Source organism: Oncorhynchus nerka, linkage group LG8, assembly GCF_034236695.1.
Source record: "Oncorhynchus nerka isolate Pitt River linkage group LG8, Oner_Uvic_2.0, whole genome shotgun sequence".
Taxonomy (NCBI): domain Eukaryota; kingdom Metazoa; phylum Chordata; class Actinopteri; order Salmoniformes; family Salmonidae; genus Oncorhynchus; species Oncorhynchus nerka.
The window spans coordinates 35998095-36004333 of NC_088403.1; positions in this window are offsets into that span (position 1 = coordinate 35998095).

Sequence of the window (6239 nt, forward strand, 5' to 3'; positions counted from 1 at the left end):
GGCAAATCTGATGGCCGAATGGTAAAGAACGTCTAGCCGATGATACTATTCTTTCTATACAAAATATACAGTTTCAACTTGTGTTTCGAGGTCTTTCAACTAGATTCTTCCATGCTTCAGGAGTGAAAATAAAGCAGGATCGCTATTCAAATTGCACAAGTTACAATAAACTGTGGGGTCTGTGGGGGCTCCGATATATAAGGCTTCATTAAACGACATGATCAGGACACAAACATGTGTATGTCATTGTCATTACACGTTACACAATGCTTATTCTGTATTCACACAGCAATCAATCAAAAACATACACCACAACATCAAAGCGTCATTCATTTCTTTCAATTCCCTATTTCTACAGTACATGGATACACCCCCCCCCCCCCACCCCCCCAGTCTGCTGCCTCTCGATTAGCAAAGGTCGTAGAGCAACATCACCAGGACTCCACTGCAGGGGGGGGGGGGTTAAACGTTGCCACGCAGCCAGAGTCACAAGGCCTTTTGTTTGGGGTTGAGAGAGGTTTGGTTTTAGCCTACGGACTGAAGTAACTGAATGAAGGCACGCGAGAAGAACGAAAGCGCCCGTCTAAGGCAGTGCATCATGGGCTGTCAGTTGGTCTTTGGCATGGGCGGATGGTGGTTGGTGTAGTGAATTTTCGGAGCTTTACTGTATGTGGGATGAGGAGGAGGTTGGTACTGGGCTATACTAGAGCAACGGTGGTGTCACTACAGTCAAGCATCACCTTTCTCTTCCTTTTATGTTGTTTGTGTAGTGGGGCATGCAGAGGCTATAGCCTGCCACTTGCTTCAGACAACTGTTAAAGATGCTGATAACAAAAACAATTTGCAGAGCCTTCCACACAATGCCTCTGACAAAGTTGACATTGTCAGCTCCCACACAGAGAGGATACATTCACTGCCTCCACAACACTGTCACCCTCAGGTGAAAAAGAGGAACACTGCACCTTTTAAAGAGTCCAATGGGGCTTACTGATATGTCCCAAAGGATTTATGCTAAACAAAAATATAAATGCAACATACAACAATTTCAACGATTTTACTGAGTTACAGTTAAAATAAGGAAATCAGTCCATTAAAATAAATAGATTAGGCCCTAATCTATGGATTTCACATGACTAGGCCCACCCACTGGGGAGCCAGGCCCAGTCAATCAGAATGAGTTTTTCCCAACAAAGGGCTTTATTACAGACAGAAATACTCCTCAGTTTCATCAGCTGTCCGGGTGGCTGATCTCAGACGATCCCGCAGGTGAAGAAGCCGGATGTGGAGGTCCTGGGCTGGATTGGTTACACGTGGTCTGCAGATATGATGCCGGTTGGACGTACTACCAAATTCTCTAAAATGATGTTGGAGACAGCTTATGGTAGAGAAATGAACATTGAATTCTCTGGCAACAGCTCTGTAGGACATTCCTGCAGTCAGCATGACAATTGCAAGCTCCCTCAAAACTTGAGACATCTGTGGCATTATGTTTTGTGACTAAACTGCACATTTTAGAGTGGCCTTTTATTGTCCCCCCAGCACAAGGTGCACCTGTGTAATGATAACCCTGTTTAATCAGTTTCTTGATATGCCAGACCTGTCAGGTGGTTAGGTTATCTTGGCAAAGGAGAAATGTTCACGAACAGGGATATAAACACATTTTACACAACATTTGAGAACAATAAGCTTTTTTGCATATGGAAAAATTCTGAAATATTTTATTTCAGCTCATGAAACATGGGACCAACACTTTACATGTTGTATTTTTTGTTTTTGTTCAGTATATACAGTACCTGTCAAAAGTTTGGAAACACCTACTCATTCAAGCGTTTGTCTTTATTTTTACTATTTCCTACATTGTAGAATAATAGTGAAGACATCAAAAGTACGAGATAACACATATGGATTCATACTGTAACCAAGAAAGTGTTAAACAAATCAAAATATATTTATATTTTATATTCTTCAAAAATTGATGATAGCTTTTCTACACTCTTGGCATTCACCTAGAATACATAAAATACCAAGTCCATATTATGGCAAGAATAGCTCAAATAAGCAAAGAGAAACGACAGTCCATCATTACTTTAAGACATGAAGGTCAATCAATGCGGAACATTTCAAGAACTTTGAAAGTTTCGTCAAGTGCAGTCACAAAAACCATCAAGCGCTATGATGAAACTGGCTCTCATGAGGACCGCCACAGGAAAGGAAGACCCAGATTTACCTCTATTGCAGAGTTAAAACCCAGGATGGGAGACCAAACGGTAGCTGTAGATAGATCAGTTCTCCAGTAGAAGGTACTGCCCAGACGTTTTAATTTTGTATTATTTTTTTAAAAGATCTGACGTTGTTTTAAAGGTACAAATTCAACATATTTTATACAAGGCGTGTCTATGTTGAAATCTGTTTACCATGATGACGTAATTCTGTGGTTGAAATGTTACCTTCAAAGCAACAGTTATTTGATGACTTCTTCCAAATCCAATGTATTTTACACCTATGGTCCACCTCACAATAGGTTCACAAATTACTTCACAATACTTTGTCAGTGTGAGGGTGTGTGTGTGTGCGTGTGCACAAGTGTGTTTGAGCAAGAGTCCCAATATGTTTTTTTTACAAAAAACATATAAAGTATCTTTCGTCTCTCTGTGTTTCATAAATTGCCTTCAATTCGCAAGAGGCTGAATGTATCTCACCGGAGAAAGCATCCGACTAAACGAAACAGCGCCCCTCAGTCCCAATATGTGTAGCGTATATATCTGATGGTGTCAGGTCAGAAATGGTATGATATTGTTGCCGCCCGTAGTATTGAATGCAAGAGAAGCCAGAAAGCATTTGACCTCCATGGATAAAAACAATATAAAATATTTGCGAATTAGCGTTGAGCTAAACTATGAATGCTCCAGGGGCACCAAAATTAAGTGTCAAGGGAAGCCAGTTTGGCTTGTGATATGATTGGTCTGAAGCCAAATCCAAAGGTCATTATTGGCAGAAAATAATATTGAATTGTTGCATCTCGTTGTGTTGTTGTCCTCCGGTGGCTAGCTAGCTAGCAGTTCCTTTCCTAAATTAGCCATGATGGTGATAGGGACTTGGACTTGGTGATTTTTCTTCATTCTCCGTACTGGCCAGTGATTATAACAGCAATTCTGATCCAACCATAAATTCATACATTGTGCCCCTGGTCTGAGAGGATAGAAGTTCAACATGTAGCTAGATGTACAGCAGTATACTAATGTTAACTAGCTCGCTGGCGTATCGTTGCCCATGGAAGGAAGTTACTAGTGAGCAAGTATTTTAGCCAGGTAGCCTACGACAACAACAACAACTAAAAGTGTGTACTGTATGACAGAGTCATAGACCGTATAGGCAACATGAAAGAGGAGGATGGCATTGTCAACATGTTTTTTCTACTTGCACGCATGCATGCACGCACACACACAGAAAGAAATACCACTATCATGTTTAGCTTTCGTTGACAGGACTAAATAGTTTTTGGAATGTTTTAGTTGTCACTGTATTAGACTAATCATACAGTGCATTCAGAAAGTATTCAGACCCATTGACTTTTTCCACATTTTCGTACGTTACAGCCTTATTTGAACATTTACACACAAAACCCCATAATGACAAAGCAAAATCAGGTTTTTAGATTTTTTTGCAAATGTATTCAAAATAAAAAACAGAAATAACTTATTTACTTAAGTATTCAGACCCTTTGCTATGAGACTCGAAATTGAGCTCAGGTGCATCCTGTTTCCATTGATCATCCTTGACATGTTTCTACAACTTCATTGGAGTCCACCTCTGGTAAATTGAATTGATTGGACATGATTTGGAAAGGCTCACACCTGTCTATATAAGTTCTCACCGTTGACAGTGCATGTCAGAGCAAAAACCAAGCCATGAGGTCAAAGGAATTGTCGGTAGAGCTCAGAGACAGGATGTTGAGGTACAGACCTGAGGAAAGGTACCAAAACATTTCTGCAGCATTGAAGGTTCCCAAGACCACAGTGGCCTCCATCATTCTTAAATGATGGAGGCCACCAAGACTCTTCCTGAGCTGGATGCCAAACTGAGCAATTGGGGGAGAAGAGCCTTGGTCAGGGAGGTTACCAAGAACCCGATAGTCACTCTGACAGAGCTCCAGAGTTCCTTGGTGGGAATGGGAGAACCTTCCAGAAGGACAACCACCTCTGTAGCACTCCACCAATCAAGCCTTTATGGAAGAGTGGCCAGACGGAAGCCATTCCTCAGTAAAATGCACATGACAGCCTGCTTGGAGTTTGCCAAAAGGACTCTCAGACCATGAGAAACAAGAGTCTCTGGTCTGATGAAACAAGATCGAATTCTTTGGCCTGAATGCTAAGCATCACGCCTGGAGGGAACCTGGCGCTATCCCTACGGTGAAGCGTGGTGGTGGCAGCATCATGCTGTGGGTCTTTCAGCAACAGGGACTGGGAGACTAGTCAGGATCGAGGGAAAGATGATCGGCGCAAAGTACAGAGAGATACTTGATGAAAACCTGCTCCAGAGCGCTCAGGACCTCAGACTGGGGTGAAGGTTTACGTTCCAACAGGACAATGACCCTAAGTACACAGCCAAGACAACGCAGGAGTGGCTTCGGAACAAGTCTCTGAATGTCCTCTAGTGGCCCAGCCAGAGCCCGGACTTGAACCCGATCGAACATCTCTGTAGAGATCTGAAAATAGCTGTGCAGCGACGCTCCCCATCCAACCTGACAGAGCTTGAGGGGATCTGCAGAGAAGAATGGAAGAAACTCCCCAAATACAGGTGTGCCAAGCTTGTAGGGTCATACCCAAGAAGACTCGAGGCTGTAATCGCTGCCAAGGGTGCTTCAACAAAGTACTGAGTAAAGGGTATGAACACTTATGTAAATGTGATATTTCAGTTGTTTGTTTTTTAAGACGAGGTGCAAAAATGTCAAAAATCTTGTTTTTGCTTTGTCATTATGGGGTATTCCTTGATGAGGAAAAATAACAATTTAATCCATTTCAGAATAAGGCTGTAAACGAAACAAAATGTGGAAAAAGTCAAGGGGTCTGAATACTTTCCGAATGTAGGTGATTAGATTATGTTGGAAGGTTGAAGTTGAAATGGTGCTGGAATAGTGGAGGCAGCTCCTGTTTTCTTTGCGACTTGCGGTAAATCAATGGTTCTAAATCAATAGTTGTAAATCAATAGTTGTTTAGTAGTCCAGAAATGTTGGAAACATTACCTTGCATGACCATGCTGTAGCTCAAATGCAGTTTGTTACAAGCAATGTGTTTTGTGGGCTTCACCAGACAGATGTTGTTCTCCGGTTTTATAATGAAACAAATGTGTGGTTGAATTCATTCTGCCACTTTGTCTTCTTAATGTCTCGGCTTTAGGCCTACACATCACGGTGTCAAGGTATATGAACTAATAGCTTTTTAAAGCAAATAACGCAATTATTACAGCACATTTTTTTCTTGATTGGCTTTCTCTCTGATTTTATCCACGCACTGCTTCTGATGGATACGTGTCTAAGCCACAATAACTGTTAATCAGCGCAGCAGTAAGAGACCCTAAGCCAATTAACCTGCTGCAACAAGGCAGGAGCCCTGCTGATATACCGGTAAAGCAGAATTAAATGTTAGCGCAGGAGAAAATGTGCAGCACCTCACAGGCAACTGCTGCCATTGCCTATGGGTTTTCTTATAGAGATGGGGAAAGCAGATTTGTGAAGAAAAGAGAGGGAGGGAGAAAAAGAGAGCGATAGAGAGAGAGAGAGAGAGAGAGAGAGAGAGAGAGAGAGAGAGTGTGTGTGTGCCAAGCGGTTTAAAACCTTGTCAAAAGTAATTAAGGAATTGCATGGTGCGAGTTACCCAAAGGCTTCTAAAAAAAAGAGGGAGACAAAGAGGGAGGCATCTGGCTTTAGAAAAGGGCTGCTGTACTGTTCACTGATGAGAAGTGATTGTGACTGTACTATCATTTAATCAACAGCAGAATAGATATCAATACCAAGGTATACACTACCAAGGTAAGCTATACAGTACTGTCTGGGGTTGATAGAAAACATGCTGCAATAATCTCTTTACTATTTTTTAAATATTTTTTTTCCTCATCTGATTAATCATTTTATTCCGACACCAAAATCCATACTACTACAGTATGGCGGCACGTTTGTTGGTTTAATCCTAACTGGTGGTGTTGCAACGTGTTGCCATTAACAGAGCCTCTGTAGTTGGAAG